Source organism: Taudactylus pleione, unplaced genomic scaffold (genome assembly GCF_031769625.1).
Source record: "Taudactylus pleione unplaced genomic scaffold, aTauple2 ptg001032l, whole genome shotgun sequence".
Classification (NCBI taxonomy): Eukaryota; Metazoa; Chordata; class Amphibia; order Anura; family Myobatrachidae; genus Taudactylus; species Taudactylus pleione.
In genome coordinates, this window is record NW_028285433.1 from 4,899,110 (window position 1) to 4,922,059 (window position 22,950).

Below are 22,950 nucleotides of genomic sequence, written 5' to 3' on the forward strand. Positions count from 1 at the left end.
TAGAGAAGAAGGCGGTGAGACAGTGGGAAGGAGAACCCTGCTCCTAGGAACTTACAATGTAGGGGAGAGGGGAGATGGACTGATGACATGAGGCATGAGTGTGTAGAGGGAGAAGGCAAGGTAGAGATGGCTGAGGCAGGAGGGACAGAGACTTCGTAATGGTTATGTGGTGCAAGGGTATGCTTTGATGAACAGGTTGGATTTCAGTGCACGTTTGAAGCTCTGCAAGGTCGGGGAGAGCCTAAGTGAGTGAAGGAGCTCATTCCAGAGAAGGGGGGCTGCACGAGCAAAATCTCAGATACATGCATGAGATGAAGTAACCAGGGTGGAGGAGAGGTAACAGTCATTGGCAGACCGAAGTGAGCGAGAGGGAGTATGTAAGGAGATGAGGTTGTAAATGTATGGAGCAGTAGAGATAGAGGGGGCCTTGTTTGTGAAGGTGAGGAAAGGCCTAATACGAGCGATGTTGCGTAGCTGGAGCTGACAGGATTGAGCAAGAGATTGAATGTGGGGTGTGAAGGAGAGGGTGGAATCAAGGGTGACACCCAAGCAGCAAAGTTGGGGGACAGGGGAGATGATTGTGTTGTCAACAGTGATAGCAAGATTGGTTGGAGTAGAGACTCTATTAGGGGGAAAGATGATGAGTTTGGTTTTGTCCATGTTGATCTTCAGAGAGTGCTCGGACATCCAGTAAGAGATGGCGGAGAGGCAACTGGTTGCCTGAGAGAGGACAGAAGGGGAGAGTTCAGGAGAGGAGAGGTATAATTGTGTGTCACCGGCATAGAGGTGGTATTGGAGGCCAAAGGAGCTGATGAGTTCTCCTAGTTTGGAAGTGTACAGGGAGAAGAGCAGTGGGCCCTGGACAGAACCCTCTGGGACACCAATGGGAATGGTGGAAGGGGGGAGGTGGAGCCAGAGGCAGACACAGAGAAGGAGAGGTTGGTGAGGTAAGAAGTGAACCATGCATGGACGGTGTTAGTGATGCCAAAGGTCTGAAGGGTGCGGAGAGGAGAGTATGATCCATGGTGTTGAAGGCTGCAGAGAGATCCAGGAGGATGAGCAGAGAGAAGTGGACCCTGGATTTGGCTGCAAGCAGGTCATTGGTGACTTTGGCCAGGGCAGTTTCAGTGAAGTGATGTTGGCGAAAGCCAGATTGGAGAAGATCAAGGATGGAGTTGTCAGAGAGATAGCCAGTGATGCTGCTGTAGACAAGCCGCTCAAGTAGTTTGGAGGCAAAAGGGAGAAGAGAAATGGTCGGGAATTGGCAGGTGAGGATGGGTTGAGTGTGTTTTTTTATGAATAGGTGTGACAAGAGCATGTTTGAATGATGAGGGAAAGATGCCGGTGGAGAGAAATAACTTGAAAAGGTGAGCAAGGTGGGAGCAGGCAGTGGAGGAGAGGGAGTGTAGAAGGTGAGAAGGGAGGTGGTCAAGGGGGCATCTGGAAGGGGGAGAGGACAAGATGAGGGAGTGGACCTCATCACCCATGGTGGGGCTGAAGTAGCACAACATGGGGTGGCCGGGAGGTGCAGATGTTGGGGGAAGTGGGGTTGCTGCAGGGAGATTGGAGGTTATACTGTGATGAATTGCCTCAATTTTGGAAGAGAAGGAGGCAAAGTCAAATGCAGTGAGGGAGGATGGAAGGGGTAGAGGTGGGGGGCGGACAAGAGTGTTGAAATTACCAAAGAGTTGGTGAGGATTGGAGGACTGAGAGGAGATGAGCAACTGGAAGAAGGATTGCTTATCGAGGAAGAGGGCTGAGCTGTAAGAAGAGAGGACAAACTTGAAGTGAAGGAAGTCTGCCAAAGAGTGAGATTTCCTCCAGAGGCGCTCATCTGTGCTCGAGCATTTTTGGAGAAACCGGGTCAGTTTGGAGTGCCAGGGCTGGGGTTTGGACTGATGGAGGGGGACAGAGGAGGAGGGGGCAATGGAGTCAAGTGCAGAAATTAGGATGATGTTGTAGAAGGAGGCTGCCTGGTTAGGGCAGACCATGGTTGATAGAGGAGAAAGGAGAGTATCAAGTGAGGAAGAAAGGACAGCAGGGTCGAGAGACTCAAGATTGTGTCTGGTGATGGTGGCTTTGGGTGAGGGGAGGAGTGGAGGACTTGAGACAGTGAAGGAGAGTAGATGGTGGTCAGAGAGAGGGAAGGGAGAGTTGGAGAAGTCAGAGAGAGCACACAGATGGGTGAAGACGAGGTCAAGGGAGTGGCTGAGGCAGTGGGTAGCAGCGTAGGTCCATTGAGAAAGTCCAAAGGAGGAGGAGAGGGCAAGAAGATTGTTGGATGCAGGATTTGTGATGTCAATAGGAATGTTATAGTCACCAAGGATTATAGAGGGGAGGTCAGCAGAGAGGAAGCGGGGAATCCAGGTGGCAAAGTTGTCAAGGATTTGGGTAGGGTAGCCTGCGGGATGGTAGATGACTGCAACACGGAGATGAATGGGGTAGAAGAGATGGATAGAGTGGACCTCAATGGTAGAGAAAGAAAGGGAGGGCTCAGGTGGGATAATGCAAAAGGTGCAGTTGGGGGATAAGAGGATGCCAACTCCGCCACCTTGGCGGTTGTCAGGTCTGACAGAGTGGGTGAAGGAGAGGCCCCCATAGGAGAGCGCAGCAGGGGAGGCGTTGTCAGAGGAGGAGAGCCAGGTTTCATTGATAGCAAGAAGATTTAAAGAGTGTGAAATAAATGGGAGGGAGGGGACGGGGGATATGTGGATGAGATTGTATGGGTTGTGTGCAGGGGTCTGGGCTAGATCTTAGGGGAAGGTTGGCATGGGACAGGGGTGAGGAGGCATGGTGGCTGACACAGGGTTGAGGGAGAGCAAAGGATGACAAGTTTGCAAATAGGAGATACTGTAGGCAGGAAAGCACAGCAAAGGATGCAGGTATTAGAGGGGAGGTAGACAATTAGGCAATGTATTATGGCAGTGAGGTAGTGGAAGAGAATAGGTAAGTAGTGTAGGAGAAATAAAAGTCAAATGAAGAACAGTATATAATACACTGGCAAGAAGTACATTTAGACAGGGCAATCATGTGTATATAAAGCAAATGACATTGTTTGGGATGTGCATTCAGATGTTTTTCAGAAAAAGAAATTTCAATGCTTGAAGCTGCAAAAAGTTTTGCAGTGTCCAAACCAGGGAGATCAGTGTAAAGAGTGCAGGTTATGCAGACTGCAGGAGGTAGTTTGATGTTTATGTTGACTCACTGTATAGCCTGAGTGTAGTCCATCTGTGTTTTGCTGGCATGTAGATTGATTTCCTTTAGTTTAACGTTGTGGTATAACGCTAATTTTGAATTTAAATGTTCAATGTTAATATGAAAGATTAAAATTAAATAGCACATAAGGAAATAGGCTACACAAAAATGACAGAATGCCTACAAGGCACCATTTGTATCTGTAGTTCAGATATTGTGACTATGGTCTGACAAAAGTGACTATGGTCCCTTTCCATATGTTAGAACAGGGACACAGTCTGAAGACCTCAAATGACCCTTCATATACTTATTTTTCAAATGACAGTCACCATATTATTCTTTTCACTTTGAAAAAATGTTTAAACATTTATAAACCAATGAAAGTTTGGAGGTCTTGAAGAGCTAGCAGCAATGACACTGTCTGGTATCACATGATTGGTTCTTTTAATCTATTGTGTGTGTGTGTGTGTGTGTGTGTTCAGGTGTAGGTAAATGTGCCAGGTGAGCAGAAAACAAAATATTAAAATTAGAATAAATAATCAGGGCCAGGCCACTGATAAATAACAGATGGCATTTTTCTATATTATAAATAGTCATGAGGCTATAGACACATGACATTTGTTGATCCTTACCGATTGGCTTCTTTACATTCAATGCATTGTAATTAGACTAATTCTCCAGAATCATCTATAATATGAATTATTCAGTTACTTTTGGTCGAATCTGGATCAATTCTCAAATTGATTCACTAATCGCTGTATTTCAGCAACACATGACTTGATTAATCTGCCTCTAGCTGGGATCTCATTTGTTAAATTATCAGTGCTTCAGTGGGGATGATTTTAATATATTTGTTAGTTCTACTGTAAGATGGTGTCTGTTTCCTATGAAATCAACAACCTACTTCTATAATTTCAGACAAAATGTTTGAATTAAAATAAAAGTGTAAAATTGTAGACAGAACAACTTTTAAATTCAGAGACAAGCTTGCAGCAACTAAATCAAATATATATATATATATATATATATATATATAAAGTCACTGAGGCCGGCACTCCATAATAACCAAAAATACTTGCCCAGGTGCCATCTGAGGTAGAGAAGACCTGTTGCATAAAAATGAAAAACCGTGGCACTCAGGGGGCTGGATAAAGAAGAGTCAGGTACACAATAGGTGTATGTGATTCGACGTTTCAGTCGGTGAGGACTTTTATCAAGAACACAGAAAAGATACAAAGTACAAACCTTTATAGGACTGTGTAGATGTGATGAAGTGCTGCACGTGCCCATCTTGCCAGTCACCGGATGAATGACATCATCAGCGTGCGGCTGAACAGTCACAGTGCATGTGGTGACATTCGGCATGTGACGCAATGTATGATGACACTCACTTCCAGGCATCAGCTGCAAGTCAATGGGCGGGATTATGTAAATGAGATCCATGGACACAAAGTATACCATCAATATAAGCTGGACAGTACTGTGATGAATATTATAGTACATAGCAGTAAAGTGGGAGCATCCAACTAAGTGAACAGGATGCTAGACAAGTGTAACATAAACATAAATATGGCTATGTGCATGTGATATACTGAAAACAAAATAATAAATAAACAATAATACATAATAAATAATAAATAATACTCTGCAATCGTCAGACAATACTGGTTAAACAAGTAGGTCATGTGGCATATTATAGGGTAAGGTAATGCAAAACGCTAGCATCGCATAGACTAATGAACACATGGGGTAGGGCATATGTTAGCGTGAACATGTCTATACACTGTATATAAAGTGAATAGAACATGAAAAAATAACATACATAAGTTATGCACTCTATTGGGGACAAACTGAAAACGAATAAACAAATAAACGTAATAAATGTAAATGTGGGAGCATTCATTACTAGCTCAACAGGACCAATCCGGAGTGATAGCCTAAAATGTGCTGCAGGCAAGACCACGTAAAGGGTATATAAGATCATAATGACAAAACCAGGTCAAAGGAGGAGAGAAATGGTGAAAGTCCAATATTATATTAGATTTACAAAACCTGGTATTCCAAGGGAGTCACCCACCCTTGTACTAACCAGGCCAAACACTGATTAGCTTCCAAGATCGGACAGGATCGGGCTTATCCAGTGTGAGTATGTTAGTAAATCAAGAAAAGGAAGAATGAACCATAACCTCTCCAGCAGAAATCACCTAATGAATAGGTCATTGATCACTACCTCTTGGTGGTAACTTAAGCCAGAGACAAGAGAGGCATAAACCAGAAAGGAATGTATCCTTATCTCGACTTAAAAAAGAAGAATAGGCACAAAGCACAAGATTATTAGGTGCTAACTAACGTGAAAAAGCACCAGGTAAGGAGACAACAAAATCACCATTACATCAAACAAGAGATAGAGATAGAAAGTGTCCTTAAGGCTAGATGGATAAACCAACGAATGATAAAGAGGTCAAAATAAAAAGTTCAAGATAAAAAGTCTATTTTAGAGAAAACAAGCAAATGATAATGTCTCATTGAGACCCAAAGGTGCAACAGTATTCATATCGTGGATCCACCGTGCCTCTAGTTGTAATAAACGTTTGTCTCTGTCACCACCTCTTCTCATTGCCGGTACGTGATCAATGATCTTGTGCCTCAATGTAGCCAAAGAATGCTTGAGTTCTTTGAAGTGTCGTGCTACAGGCTGGTCATTGTCTTTCCCTTCAAATGCTTGTCTTATGGTGGTACGATGCTGTGCCATCCTTATCCTCATGGTGCAAGAAGTTTTGCCTATGTGGGCCAAGCCACACGGACACCAGATGATATAAACAACAAACTTACTCATGCAGTTGAGAATATGTCTTATTAGAATGCGTTTCCCTGAATGTGGATGAACAACATCAGGACCAGTTTCCATGTATCCACATGTGGTACACCCTATACATTTGTAGCATCCGGGCTTGCGAGCAAGAAAATTAGTTCCTTTTGGCTTTTCAACAGTGGAGATGTCATTATGCACCAGCCATTCTTTTAGATTTTTACCTCTCCTGTAACCCATCATAATCCCCGAAGAGTATAGTGGTTTCAAATTAATGTCTGTGTTGATCACTGGCCAGAGTCTTTTGACCGTAGAGTAGATGGAATTGCTTGAGGAGTTGTACTGGGTAATAAACATGGTCGGTGGTTTAGAGAGGCTATTGGAAAAATTATTGCGATTTGCCAACATTGTTTGATTTAAGAGCCCTGGCAAGATGGGCGCGTGCAGCACTTCATCACATCTACACAGTCCTATAAAGGTTTGTACTTTGTATCTTTTCTGTGTTCTTGATAAAAGTCCTCACCGACTGAAACATCGAATCACATACACCTATTGTGTACCTGACTCTTCTTTATCCAGCCCCGTGAGTGCCGCGGTTTTGCATTTTTATTCAACAGGTCTTCCCTACCTCAGATGGCACCTTGGCAAGTATTTTTGGTTATTTTGGAGTGCCGGCCTCAGTGACTTTGTTTTTAAAGTCTTGTTTCTGCATCTTTATTAATAGGATTGGCTTGCATGGCACCCTTTAACATTGAATCTGACTTTATCTGGACTGTTTTTGTGTATAATACCTAAGGATTTTGAGTCGTCCTCCATTAGCTTTTGTTTTCGGTTTTTTGTTTTTTGTTTTTTTGTTGGTATTTATCATTTTTTCTATCACTGCAATTCAGTTTATTCTGATATTTGAGTATTATAATTTTTTTGGACCAAATCTTCCTCTGCACCTGCTGTAGAATTTTCCAATTTTTTACATACTGCCTTTTTTTCACATACTGCCCTTGTTTTTCATCTATTTTTGTGCATATTGTTTGTATCATGACACAAGCTAATATTAGCAATCTTAATACCCCTGCTGATGGTAGTGGATTTCTAAATCTCCAACTTCCCATTGGTGATATCCTCAGTTTTAGTGAGTCTGAGGCTGAACATCTTTACTTTAAAGACTCGTTCCTGCAGTCTGCAGGATTAGAATCTGTTGATGATTTATATAATTCTTTGGTAAAACTTAAAAAGAAGGAGATAGACTACTACCTTCATGGGGTCACGTTATCCGACTATCATAGGGAGAGAAAAATACCTAGGGGCTTTCGAATTAAAAATGTCCCCACAATAGTTAGGAATAATGTTGATTTTTGTAGGAAATGGGTGGCAGTCCTAAATAAATGCTCCCTTGATCTGATTCTTTTTGTTATTGAGGAATCAGGCAGGGTGCTCAATTGCATTAAGGACAAGATTAAGACCTTTGAAAACACGCATTTGTCATCAATAACCAGTGATACATCAACTGATTGGATGACAAAATTAAACACCCAGATTAATGATTACAAAAGGGATCTGATTAAATACAAAAAAGAAAAATTAACAAAAGTTAACATTGACTACCAGGTGCAACGTGTATACACTTGGGCCACTGGCAGAGCTCCACCTACTCGAGCATACAAAACTAGATTTAACAAACGAAACCCCTTGCTGACACTGATCAGTCCAGTGCCGCTAACTCTTCCCAAAGTGAGACAGATAGCTTCCCCACTCCTGGGTCCCAGAAACCCCCTTTAGGGGTGTCCATGCGTGCACAAAGAGGAGGAGGGCCCGCACGCGACGTGGAGGGCAGGGAAGTAGGTCGAGGAAAAAGACTCTACAAAAAGAAAATATAGTCATTAATCTTCCAAGTAGAACCATCACAGACACAGAAATGAGTCTTTTAAACAAGGGATTATCATTTGTGCCTACGTGTAATTTCAACAATTTCCTTTGGAAACAGGATTTGTTGAAATTTCACTGTATTCTCAAGCTTAAAGAATTTTATGCTACCAGAGAGCCTGACATTTCCACTTATTCTAATGGTCCGGTAGAGAGCAAATCTACCTTTGAACCCCAATCTTTCAATGCTTCCATCAAAATCTTTATTAGATTGGTAGATCACCATGTTGAGTTGGAAACAAAAACCAGACCTAAATTACATCATAATCTCACTAAGGATGAATACATTGTTTACATATACTAAGTAATGATAAAAGATTGTAATTCGTTCTGCAGATAAGGGGGGAGCAGTTGTCCTTCAGGACACCATTTCCTATAAAAAAGAAATCTACAGACAACTTTCTGATCTACATGTCTATACCAAATTAGAAAGTGACCATACCAGTCTCTACAAATCAGAACTCGATGATTTACTTGATCAGGCCGCTGCCAACAATTGGCTTGACCTTAACATGGTCAAGAACCTTAAAACTACTAAACCCATTGCGCCCCTGATATATACTTTACCCAAAATTGATAAGTCCCTAATATCACCTCCAGGACATCCAATCATTTCCGCAACGGGTTCACTATAAAGTGTAGTATCCAAATTCTTGGATTTTTATGTTCAGCCTCTTTTGATCAGCGAACCTACATTTCTTAAGGACACAAATTCCCTTATAGACAAATTACAACACTTGCACAATTTACCAACACAATTTTTTCTTTGCACGATTGATGTAGTGTCGTTGTACACTAGTATCCCTCACTCGCAGGGATTGGACTATATGAAAACTTTTCTTGAGTCTAAACAGGTGTACAATGGACCCAAGATTGATTTGTATATTTCACTTCTAGAAAAAACCCTCACTAGGAACTATTTTTTCTATTATGACTGTTTTTATTTACAGAAGAAAGGATGTGCTATGGGGTCACACGTAGCACCTTCATTCGCTAATGTCTATATGTTCAAGGTTGAACAGTTGTTATTTTTACTTAACCCCAAATTTAACAAACATCTCATATACTTAACTAGATACATTGATGACATTTTTGTTATTTGGTCAGGGACATCTGCACAATTTGCAACAGCAATGCATCACATCTATCAAATGCATGATCATATAAAGTTCACATATGAATGCAGCCAACAGAATGCACACTTTTTGGATGTGAACATCAGTTGGTCTGGTTCTGCATTTGTTACGTCTTTATATACCAAACCCACTGACTGCAATACTTTTTTGCATGCTGATAGTCATCACCCTCTACCTTTGAAGAAGAGTCTACCCTATTCACAATTTCTTCGCATCAAGCGGATTACCAGTGACATTAAGATGGTGGAAGATGCAATGGACAGTATGATGATTAAATTCTTAAACTGTGGTTATGATGAAAATGAACTCCTCAAAGCTAAATTCAGAGCTCTTAAATCAAACAATGTTGGCAATCGCAATAATTTTTCCAATAGCCTCTCTAAACCACCGACCATGTTTATTACCCAGTACAACTCCTCAAGCAATTCCATCAACTCTACGGTCAAAAGACTCTGGCCAGTGATCAACACAGACATTAAATTTGAAACCACTATACTCTTTGAGGATTATGATGGGTTACAGGAGAGGTAAAAATCTAAATGAATGGCTGGTGCATAATGACATCTCCACTGTTGAAAAGCCAAAAGGAACTAATTTTCTTGCTCGCAAGCCCAGATGCTACAAATGTATAGGGTGTACCACATGTGGATACATGGAAACTGGTCCTGATGTTGTTCATCCACATTCAGGGAAACGCATTCCCATAAGACATATTCTCAACTGCATGAGTAAGTTTGTTGTTTATATCATCTGGTGTCCGTGTGGCTTGGCCTACATAGGCAAAACTTCTTACACCATGAGGATAAGGATGGCACAGCATCGTACCACCATAAGACAAGCATTTGAAGGGAAAGACAATGACCAGCCTGTAGCACGACACTTCAAAGAACTCAAGCATCCTTTGGCTACATTGAGGCACAAGATCATTGATCACGTACCGGCAATGAGAAGAGGTGGTGACAGAGACAAACGTTTATTACAACTAGAGGCACGGTGGATCCACGATATGAATACTGTTGCACCTTTGGGTCTCAATGAGACATTATCATTTGCTTGTTTTCTCTAAAATAGACTTTTTATCTTGAACTTTTTATTTTGACCTCTTTATCATTCGTTGGTTTATCCATCTAGCCTTAAGGACACTTTCTATCTCTATCTCTTGTTTGATGTAATGGTGATTTTGTTGCCTCCTTACCTGGTGCTTTTTCACATTAGTTAGCACCTAATAATCTTGTGCTTTGTGCCTATTCTTCTTTTTTAAGTCGAGATAAGGATACATTCCTTTCTGGTTTATGCCTCTCGTGTCTCTGGCTTAAGTTACCACCAAGAGGTAGTGATCAATGACCTATTCATTAGGTGATTTCTGCTGGAGAGGTTATGGTTCATTCTTCCTTTTCTTGATTTACTAACATACTCACACTGGATAAGCCCGATCTCGTCTGATCTTGGAAGCTAATCAGTGTTTGGCCTGGTTAGTACTAGGGTGGGAGACTCCCTTGGAATACCAGGTTTTGTAAATCTAATATAATATTGGACTTTCACCATTTCTCTCCTCCTTTGACCTGGTTTTGTCATTATGATCTTATATACCCTTTACGTGGACTTGCCTGCAGCACATCATAGGCTATCACTCCGGATTGGTCCTGTTGAGCTAGTAATGAATGCTCCCACATTAACATTTATTACGTTTATTTGTTTATTCGTTTTCAGTTTGTCCTCAATAGAGGGCATAACTTATGTATGTTATTTTTTCATGTTCTATTCACTTTATATACAGTGTATAGACATGTTCACGCTAACATATGCCCTACCCCATGTGTTCATTAGTCTATGTGATGCTAGCGTTTTGCATTACCTTACCCTATAATATGCCACATGACCTACTTGTTTAACCAGTATTGTCTGATGATTGCAGTGTATTATTTATTATTTATTATGTATTATTGTTTATTTATTATTTTGTTTTCAGTATATCACATGCACATAGCCATATTTATGTTTATGTTTCACTTGTCTAGCATCCTGTTCACTTAGTTGGATGCTCCCACTTTACTGCTATGCACTATAATATTCATCACAGTACTGTCCAGCTTATATTGATGGTATACTTTGTGTCCATGGATCTCATTTACATAATCCCGCCCATTGACTTGCAGCTGACGCCTGGAAGTGAGTGTCATCGTACATTGAGTCACATGCCGAACGTCACCACGTGCACTGTGACTGTTCGGCCACACGCTGATGACGTCATTCATCCGGGGACTGGCAAGATGGGCGCGTGCAGCACTTCATCACATCTACACAGTCCTATAAAGGTTTGTACTTTGTAACTTTTCTGTGTTCTTGATAAAAGTCCTCACCGACTGAAACGTCGAATCATATACACCTATTGTGTACCTGACCCTTCTTTATCCAGCCCCGTGAGTGCCGCGGTTTTGCATTTTTATATATATATATATATATATATATTATATATATATATATATATATATATATGAGAGAGAGAGAGAGAGTCCATAGGGTTGGCACTCCCTCCATTAGATATGACAACCGGGGTGCCAGCAGTAGAAAACTTTAGACAGACATCCATCAGGCAGCGGCACTCGTCGGACTTCCAAAAATTAGGCAAATGCAGACACACCAAGTGTTTCAATATTTCTGGTTTATTCCAACCCTTTGTCAAGAATAACAAACATGTACTAGTCTTACTTTAAATACCCATATATGGTTAAATGCCCTTGTGGTTTGTGCTATATAGGTAAAACCATGCGCACCTTTAGGGAGCGCAGGTAAGCACACAGGTGCATTAGTAAATCACAGGGAGGCATCCTTGAGATGTCCTGGAAACTGAAATAAATGAATGTCTGAGGGCCTGATTCAGACCCGGTCGCAAGTGTTGAGTGCTCGCAACTGGGTCAATGGTGGCCTACAGTGCATGCACACAATGGACCCAGCTAGCGATGGGCAATCCTTTGCTCCGGGCCTCGCACCAAAGGGGGCGAGCTATCAATGTTGAGTGACAGCTTGCCCCATTTGGTGGGCAGGCTGGGGGGGTGGCTGCCCAAACTGAGGTGTTCCCGAGGGAACACTTGTCGTTTGGGGGCGGCCCCACTGACATCTGCAGTAGTCCAATGGGGTGGTAGTTTGTTTGTTTCAAGCAGCATTTACCTGCTCCAGTGATGTAGTTGGTGAGTTGGTCTGGTGGCCGTGAATTGGGGGGGATTGATTGTCTCCAGCAGCACTCATCTGCTGTAGGCAGGATGGGGTGTTGAGTGTTAACAGCACTCACCTGTTATGGACCCGGGAGGGGGGGTTTGCCTTTTCCAGCACTCACCTGCTATAGTCCAAGGGAAGGAGGCAGAGTAGGGAGTTATTGCGCTGTGATGTGTGCACTGTATAAATAATGTTGAATTAATAAATTACTGTTTTATTACCAATTGTAAACTGCAAAGAAATGTGCTGGCACCATAAAAATATGTTAATAATTTTATTATACCTAGATCTACAACAGACACATTTTGACTTCAGCAGACTGGATGTAGTTAATTTACCAAAACATGGCGTGCCGGTGGTTAAAATCCCTAACCGCATAACACCAGTGCCGGATTTCCCAAAATCAGTTGAGATTCTGACAATGGGGTTTCTGACAGCTGGCATCCAGAATATACATTTAGTGGGCTAACTTAGGGAAGGGTGGTAGGCTGCACAGGAAGGAGGGGGTTAGGCAGTGGGGGGAGTTAGGTTTAGGCACCGCCGGAGGGGGTTTATGGTAAGGCACTAAAGAGGGAGGGTTAGGTTTAGGCACTAAGGGGTAGGGTTAGGTTTAGGCACTAACAGGGAGCATTATGGTGTGAGGGAGGGTTAGAATATATACAGAGCCCCTGTTGAGATTCTGAGCATTGGGATGCTGCTGTCTGTGTTTTGACAGCTGGCATGTTGACTGCCAATCTCCCATACCCAACCCCGGCAGACTGTACTGGTTGTCATTAAGGTTAATACTAAATACAGCAATAGCAAAGGTTCTTGGTCTCCTGTCACTTATTATAATCCAGTGGGGAAACTGGACAGTAGGGAAGAAAAAACCCACATGTAACGATAGCGATATGGGGGGCAGGAACTGGGATACAATACTAGAAGGTAAGGAAATGAGATTGGTGAGACTCAAAAAGAAGGAGGGAGCAAAGGTTGGGATAAGTAGTTAGCAATGAGCACTGCAAACAAGAGAATTGATATATAACTCACTACTCTGTATAATATATATATATATATATATATATAATAAGTGCCCTTCTATTAAGGCTGCATCTAAAAAAATGGATTACTCCATAGAGAATTCCAGATGGGGGCACGGTGTTCAAGGGGCTACACCTCAAAAGCTAATAAAGATACGGATCTGAAATTAGGTATGGCCTGGTAGAACTGTCACTGGGTGCTGCATGCCAAATTTCAGGGCAAACACATAAAAAATGAGGATTTGGGAGTAATACAACTGTCACTTTTTTCTGACATTCACAATTAGGACAACTTTTCTGCTATAGTCTGTGGGGGATTTTTGGGAAGGCATAACTCAGGGTAGGGGTGGAATTTAGACTTGGGGTTAGTTTTATTAGGTAGCTATTGTGCCAGCTTATGTGCTTTTGGGGTTCAGGTAAATTAGAAAGCTACAGTTTTTAAACTATTACCTCAAGAATGTGCCATTGTAGAGATAGGACTTTTCAACTTGTAGCGCAGCCACAGTAGGAGCTTCCAGCAGGTGTAATAACCGTGGCTTCACTTGGGTGCACCAAGATGGCTGTCATTTGCAGGCAGTAGTGTGGGCCATGTATGGGGGGAAGAAGCTGGCATTAGATGCAGCCAGCAGGAGCAGGCGGAAAGGTGCCGGCGTCAGCTGCGGCTAGAACCTGGGGACAGTAGCGGGGTTACGCAGCAGCGGTGGCAAGAGTGGCCATCACAGGTTTGAGACCTGATAAGGGACTTTTTTTTTATAAATCTTCACTACAGGACTTGGTGGTGTGTGAGTTGTGTCATTTATACAGGTACAGTATCTGAGTTGACCCAGTATTGCATATATACAATGTAGACCGATCAATTGAAGTTCAGTATTTTTTATCAAAGCCAATTGAACTCAATACATTGTCTACAACTTCATACCACCTGGCATTTCTATGCTACTTTATGCCACTGTACTGCTTATGCGCTGTGTGCTCAAGAAAGTGGTGCACAGCACTCCATACAGTACTCACGTACAACCCTGTGAGTTGCGCTATGGCATTTAGAGTCTATTAGTACTGCACATGTCCAGTAGAGTCGGTCTGGAGTCACACACAGTGCATCCCAGACTTAGATACTATAGTGATTTCATGTCTTTAGAAACTAGTAGTGGGCTCTGCTTGAAAGAGGAGTCTCTGGATTATGCATCTGTGCAGGGTGTATCTGGGTGTCTGAGCACCCCTGTCAAACAAAGGGACTGGTGCCCACCTGCAATGATTGCTCCCACTGGAAATAAAATAACACACACTGATTCATTGCCCACACATCCAGAAGATAAATACAAACAAACAATAATTCCCTCCTGCACTGTACAAAAGACTGAGTAACCTCTCCTGCTGGACTGTCACATTTAGCTGCAGAGCTAATTGCAGGAGACCAGCCTCCAGTCACTTCAGAATGTCCAGACCAGTGAGTGTCTCCCTCCAGAGAGTCCAGACTAGGTCAGTGGGTTGGAGCTTGGTCCCTCTCCCCTCCTCAGCCCATCGCCTTCCTCAGTCCACAGCCACATCACCTTCCTCTGCAAGCCCCCAGCCACATCACCTTCTTCCGCCATCTCCAAGCCACATCACCTTCCTCAGCCAGCCACAGCCACATCACCTTTATCAGCCAGCCCCATCACCTACCTCAGTCCACAGCCACATCACCTTCCTCAGCCAGCCCCCGTCACCCCATCACAGACTGATCCCAAAATCCCCTCCACAAGTCCTCATGCTGCTGTACACTCCTTCTTCCTGCTCAGTCCTCACCCCCGCAGGTCCAGGTTGATGGAGTCTGCAGTACAGCATGTATCCTGACTGCTCCCTGACCCCTGCTGTGAATGGCATCTAGATGCTGCCATTAGGCGTGTGTCCTCTCTATCAAAGCATGCATGTTGTGTGATGTCACACGTCACTAAGGGGTCATGCGGTCACCCAGCGGTGCCAGATCAGGACTGAGTCTGTCACTCTATAGTGATTGTGACAGACTCAGAGCCTGATTCAGAGCCGGATGCTATTTGCGGATGGTCGTTCCAAAAATGGGGCCGGCTATTTAAATTGAGCGCTCGCTCATTGCGGTTTGTTGATGCCTCTATGTCTGAGCGAGCCAACGAAAAATGCACTCGCTATTTTGTGAAGACACCCTTTTGCCATTCACATCACACGTCATCTCCGGTATTTATTTGATTAATCGGATACATCGAAAGGCATCTGAACTGCTCGCAGTGCTTGTGGTAGGTTTTTCTTACCGCTATCACTGTGAGTAGTTCAGGTTAAAAGACAACCAAGTGTCGTGGTCGATGATGCTCCTTTACTAATTATGCACTCCCATTAAATGACATTTTCACCGTTAGGCACTCCTGCGTTTGGATCTCCACTCCCCCATTTTCAAGCACCTTCCCCTGTTACCACCCACAAACGGTACATTCTGTCAATCAAATTAGCAGCCCCTCGCTATTTTGCGAGTGCACGATTTCCGACCGCAATGACTGGTTTGCGCATGTGCAATACGACCCATACGCATGCGCAGTTGTGCGAACATCGCTCTAAGTGGCCGCTTACGAGCGGCTCTGAATCAGGCCCTCAGTGTGAATGTGTATATTAAGTGCCGGGCAGCCGGGAAATAACTGGGGCGGGCAGCAGGGATAGAACTGACTGCGGGCGGCTACAGTGGGTAGCCATCGCACCTGGCGAGGGCAATCCTGGCCAATAGGAAGAAACACCCCTGCATCTGTGTCTTTTTGACTTTTTGTTATCATACTATAGCTTCTTGCAATACAGAATGCACTGATCCGTGCATGCATCTCTAATCTGTTTTTTTCCCTGATACTTGGAGCATGGCTCTCCCTGATCCATGTTGCAAGCATCTTCTGCTATTGCGTACCATCTAATATAAAAATCGTTAGACCATGCACAATAGTTCTTACTGTACTGTATGTCATGTACAGATTTACAGTAAGATTAATTCCTGTTCACTACTGTTGGGATAATGTGTCGTACTCACTACATTATGCACAACAATTGGGTCTCAGATGAATTTAAAGACTGAATTACACACAAACACCAATTTTACTTAACATAACAGAATATTCTGTATGCAGTTAATCACACCTTTTTAGTACATGCTTATAGATAAGATTAAAAAACAAAATGGATTTGCCAAATGTCACTTCATGATGCCAACTAGAAAAAGTAAAAACAAAATGATTATTGTAAGTACTGTAGGTCAAACACAGTAGTGTACAGTAAATTAAAAATATATTCACTGTTACACAGTAGTTTAACAGTATAGAGTATGAATCTACTACAGTATATACAGTCAGGTCCATAAATATTGGGAAATTGACAGAATTTTCATATTTTGGTCTCTATTCACCACCACAATGGCTTTGAAATGAAATAAACAAGATGTGATTTAACTGCAGACTTTCAGATTTAATTTGAGGGTAATTACATCCAAATCAGGTGAACGGTGTAGGAATTACAACGGTTTCTATATGTGCCTCCCACTTTTTAAGGAGCCAAAAGTAATGGGACAAACTAAACAATCCTAAATCTAACTTTCACTTTTTAATACTTTGTTGCAAATCCTTTCCAGGCAATTACAGCCTGAAGTCTGGAACGCATAAACATCACCAGATGCTGGGTTTCATACCTGGTGATGCTCTGCCAGGCCTCTACGGCAAATGTATTCAGTTCCTGCTAGTTCTTGGGGCATTTTCCCTTCAGTTTCGTCTTCATCAAGTGAAATGCATGCTCAATCGGATTCAGGTCAGGGGATTGACTTTGCCTTTGCATAACATTCCACTTTTTAGCCTTAAAAAACTCCTTGGTTGCTTATGCAGTATGCTTCGGGTCATTGTCCATCTGCACTGTGAAGCACCGTCCAATGAGTTCTGAAGTATTTGACTGAATATGAGCATATAATATTGCCCGAACACTTCAGAATTCATTCTGCTGCTTTTGTCAGCAGTCACATCATCAATAAATACAAGGGAACCAGTTCCATTGGCAGCCATACATGCCCACGCCATGACACTACCACCACCATGCTTCACTGATGAGGATCATGAGCAGTTCCTTTCCTTCTCTTCTCTTCCCATCACTCTGGTACAAGTTGATCTTTGTCTCATCTGTCAATAGGATGTTGTTCCAGAACTGTAATGGCTTTTTTAGATGTTGTTTGGCAAACTTTAATCTGGTCTTCCTGTTTCTGTGGCTCACCAATGGTTTGCATCTTGTGGTGAACCCTCTATATTCACTCTTGTGAAGTCTTCTCTTGATTGTTGACTTTGACACATATACACCTACCTCCTGGAGAGTGTTCTTGATTTGGCCAACTGTTGTGAAGATGTTTTTCTTCACCAGGGAAATAATTCTTCTGTCATCCACCACAGTTGTTTTCCGTGGTCTTCCAGGTCTTTTGGTGTTGCTGAGCTCTCCGGTGCATTCTTTCTTTTTAAGAATGTTACAAAAGACAAAGAAAGAAAGAGAGGGCTATTCGCTGGGGCACTCTTCATAACTAATGTCCATTTTTAATTATATAAGTTAATTGATAACTGAAAATTATATCAAATACACCCTACATGGCCAAATATTACACAACCTTGTATACACTGTCAGTTTGAAAAAGGGTTGTTGCTGGAGCACATTGACGATGAATAATCCAACCTATTTCCTTATGTTAAAAATTAACTTTTAATCAGAATTATATTAAAAAATTGAAGATGAGTATCCCTTCAAACAAATGTTAAAGTTATTAGGTAAGGGCAAAAATATAATGTATTAAAAAATGAAAAATAATAAAATCTCCACATGCATTCACATATACATGTGGATAGGTAAATACCCTGGTCGTAAATAAGTAACCATTGCGATAAAAGTATCTTATCCTATGGATGTATGTGGATTGTTATAATGGTACTGAGTTGCCACTCTGCTGAGTTACCAATCGTCCCAATCCACCTCCAGTATTAATGACCTATAGCACCTGGTATTCCCAAGTGGTCTCCCATCCAGGTACTAACCAGGCCCATAACTGTATAGCTTCCAAGATCAGACGAGATTGGGCATATCCAGTATGGTATAATTGTAGTTGATTTCCCAACTGGAGAGTGTAGATGCCCAGGTACACACAGCGTAAGAGTGTATGTAGGACTAACTCACCAGAGAAGTCCACTTTATTAAATAATACACAGTTTCAATAAAAGTATTGTATGAGCGTACTTTAATTGTATTATACAGTTAATCACATGGTTAAACATATGACGTAAAACAGTCAAGTGTAATTGTCTGACTGATTACTATTGTCCTGGAACAGTCAAATAAGATGTCCAAATAAGCTATTATTAATTGTGCTGTTCATATGACAATGATGCTTATATACTGATCTAAAATAACATTGATACACTTATAACAGTCTGTATGATGTGTGATAAAATTCAATCCTATTAATAGGCAATTTACAAATAATACATTCTAGCAACTTAATCGTTCAATAGGTAACATAGCAGGTGATTCGATTCAATCCTGTCGGTAGGCAATTACTTAAAACACATTCCAACGACTTAGTCGTAAATAGTTAGCGTAGCAGCCAGCATAAAGTGATGTGTGTCGGAATGTATCTCAGACCCCACAGGGCTCATAAAGTACACAAATAAAATAAGCTGCCAGTATAATACTGATCCTCCCACACCGTTAACAACTCACTATAGATAGACAAGGTGTGTGCTGTTCATATGAATAAGTAATGAGCACACAGATATGTGCAATCATCCAAATGGTTAGTTCATATGGTATTCAGCATTTACTAGAACACATCAAGGTCTAATCTAATAACACCCTGTTCATTTGGTGAGTAAAGATTGTAAGAGGAACAATAGAATGAAACAGCACTGTAGATAAGTGTATATCAAACTGAAACTGGGGAATAAATTTCCCTAACTAAAACAGCAGAAGAACAGTGTAATCACAATGTTAGGACTCTGCGTGTTGCTCATGAAAAAAATGTCTGTATTGACACGGAGGTCATTTACAGGCTCACATGCAGTCCATAGCAAAAGATGTCTGTAGTGACACAAGGTCAGTTATGGGCATACATATACGAACCCAGGGTAAGGCTGCTTGGAGTCCGGTCATTGCATAAGTCGGATGTCCAAGGAAGAAGAGGACGCGCGTTTCGCCCAGTCAAGGGGCTTGTTCACCTCACACATGTGGTGTTGCTGAGCTCTCCGATGCATTCTTTCTTTTTAAGAATGTTCCAAACAGTTGATTTGGCCATACCTAATGTTTTTGCTATCTCTCTGATGGGTTTGTTTTGATTTTTCAGCCTAATGATGGCTTGCTTCACTGATAGTGACAGCTCTTTGGATCTCATATTGAGAGTTGATAGCAACTGATTCCAAATGCAAATGTCACACCTAGAATCAACTCCAGACCTTTTACCTGCTTAACTGATAATGAAATAATGAGGAAATAGCTCACACCTGTCCATGAAATAGCTTTTGAGTTGATGGTCCCATTACTTTTGGTCCCTTAAAAAGTGGGAGGCACATAATGAAACTCTTGTTTGTTTCATTTCAAAGCCATTGTGGTGGTGAATAGAGGCCAAAATCTGAAAATTCTGTCAATGTTCCAATATTTATGGACCTGACTGTATATTACTGCAGTTATTTTCAGTAATGGTGCATACACACGATCAGATTTATCTTCAGATCTGAACTATAACAATTTTAAAAATTGTTCAATCATTCATATCTGAAAGAAAAATTTGACATGTGGGCAACAATGAATGATGAACAATGAACCATTTGTCAGATAACGATATCTGACATCTGATGTGTTTGCAGTCAGATTTTGTCGATTTCATTCATTTTAATACAGACTGAAATCGCAAATCGTTCAATCATACTGTAAAAATGTGCAGGCAATTATACAACCGGACGACTGAGTTTCACTTCTTGTTTGTGGCATTAGAGGCAAACACAGCAAAGTTAACAACAGGCACAGTCAGAGAAAAGTTATTACGGTTTCAAGAATGTGTGCCGAAGTTGAATGAATGCAGAAGTATGTATGATTACTTAAGCAAAATTATGTCTGTCTCTCAGCACATAAAGATTTTCTGTCCAACCATCCAACTAGTTGATTGGTTGGAATGAAAATCTGGTAAGGTATGAAAGCAAATGACAATCAGCAAGTTGCTTCCATATGCTGGAAAATGGACAAAAACTGTTGTTTGAACAAATTGTTTCGATCAATAATTTAACAAACTTGTCTAACGACCATTTCATCTGTATTCTGGCATTTAGGAGCAAATTGCTGATAACATTATACAGTACAGTTATTACCCACCACAGTACAATGCTATTACTTTTTTCAGGATGACTGAAGACAAATGTTGATCCTTCTTCACATCACTGCACCTTCAAGTCTCAAGTCGTGTTTGTTGATTGATGATCTCGACATAGTGGCTGTTTGACTGGCTGTGTGACTGTCCTCCATGCATGTGTCCTTGGCAAGAGCAGCGCCCCATTCAATGTGTCCTTTATCCGGTTCAGTTCCTCATATCCAATCCTGTATCTTGTCTGACATATTGAGAGGATATCTTCTTTTACATTGTTGGGGATTGGTACTTTCTTTTGACTGCCATCAAAGTTCACACGCTTGGTCCAATTGCAGTGAAAGTCATAGGGTGCATGTTCTTGAAAGATTGCTTGGGTATATTGATGCATATCACCAGTGCCAGCTCAGTAAAGTTCATTGTCCTTCTCAATGCTGATTAAAGAATACAATGCAGTGTACACTACTTACGAGGCCTAGAGGGGCATCTGGGTCTGGCTGCGGCCTCCTGGGCCTGGGGATTCTCCTCCTCATCATCATCCATTTCTGGATCTGTGAAAAGTAAAAAAAAAATTATTTTGTCACAACACTAATTGAAAAATATCAATAAATAAAGTCCAACAATATTATTACTGTACTACTGTATTATTACGCTTTTTTGACAGTATAAGACAAGGTGACCAAATCATACTGCACTGGGCTGAAAAAAAAGCAGAAGTACAGTACTGTACAGTAACAATTAGTGTGTAAGCAGACAATGTTGGAAATGGGTCTTTAGCCACATACATTACACTGTAGATGATAAATTTAAAGATTTGGATGATAACGACAATCGTCCAGATTGTAAAGGTAGGTATGCATGATATTGCCAAAGATGCACACTCCTGCTAGGGGCATTTCAATAGAGGAGGTGGCCCAGGCCCCCTCCTCTCAGTCCACAGGCCAGTAGCACAATGAGAACAGCGTTGCATTGATAGATACTTGGCACTAGACTACAGCACATGAGCAGTTCACCTGAAAAATGGCCACATTGGACAATTTCCCTGTGATTTCCATACTGCACATGTGCAAATGGCCTGGAAACTGGCTGCAGCAGCCACTTCTCATATGTTTTTAAAGCACAAACACTGGCACCGACTTTGGACTACAGAGTGGTAAGAATAATATGGGTGCAGGGTGTGCAGTTTGGGGCCATGCTTTGACCCAGTGGCCCATGTGCACTGCACACCCTGCACCCATTATAAATACACCCCTGAATCATGAGGATCCTTAACAATGTCTTTCATTGCCCAAACTTGCTGGAAAATCTGACAATAATATAAACAATATCATTGAGTGTGTACAGTAAGCTCATTTCTTTTGCCTGGGAGAGCCCGGGCAAAAACTACACAATATCGCTAATGGAGCATATTGTTTACTGTGTACATTACTGTACTGTATAAGACTTTTGATGTACATGAGGGAGAAACACATTCTAAAAAGCAAATAAAAGTAGAGAGATAGAATACTTACGAGGCCTGGAAGGGTGGCTGTGGTGATCTGGGAAAAAAAACATAATGTAATTTTGACAATTTAAAAAATGTCAATACTGTAAATGTTTCCCAACTGCATGGCATCATTACCAATATCCCCAGATTGGGCTGCCTGTACAGCCCACTGGGATATCGTTAACCACTCAAGGGAGTGAGCGAGCGCGCATCATTGGTCATTTACTGCATACACAGTAGATGATATGAACAATACTGTATCATTGAACGATATTGTTATTGTTCATCAAAATCATCTAGTATGTAAACTTCTTAAGAGAGGTCACCAAAACATACAGTGCAGTACTGATAAATAAAAAAAACACAAGTACAAAGAGAATGAGTGCATAAGGTGAAGAGGTTGGAGATGGGTCTTTGGAGAACAGGAGGGAGACAGACACTGTGAACAGGAAAAAAACGTGGAGAGATACAGTACTGTAGAAGACAATGTACAGTACTTATGAGGCCTGGAAGGGCAGCGGTGGTGTCGATCTGTGACAAAAAACAATGTTATTTTGAAACAAAACAATTTAAAAAATGTCAATTCTGTAAATGTAGCCCAACTGCATGGCATCATTACCAATATCCACAGACATGTACAGCCCACTGGGGATATCATTGACTGCTTGAGGGAGCGAGCAAGCACATTAGCTGTATACACACTAGAACAATATATCATTGAACAATATTGTTATTGTTCATCAAAATCAACTGGTCTGTAAGCCCCTTAAGACAGGTCACCGAAACATACTGTACAGTACTGGAAAAAAAAACACAAG

General features: G+C 41.7%; 3 pseudogenes; 1 reads left to right on the forward strand and 2 right to left on the reverse strand.

The window, feature by feature from the left end:
- Positions 1 to 5,235: 5,235 nt before the first annotated feature.
- On the reverse strand, positions 5,236 to 5,355 carry LOC148454050 (5S ribosomal RNA; annotated as a pseudogene).
- A 5,105-nt stretch (positions 5,356 to 10,460) lies between these two features.
- Positions 10,461 to 10,580, forward strand: LOC148454051 (5S ribosomal RNA; annotated as a pseudogene).
- A 7,705-nt stretch (positions 10,581 to 18,285) lies between these two features.
- On the reverse strand, positions 18,286 to 18,404 carry LOC148454052 (5S ribosomal RNA; annotated as a pseudogene).
- Between the last annotated feature and the right edge of the window lie 4,546 nt (positions 18,405 to 22,950).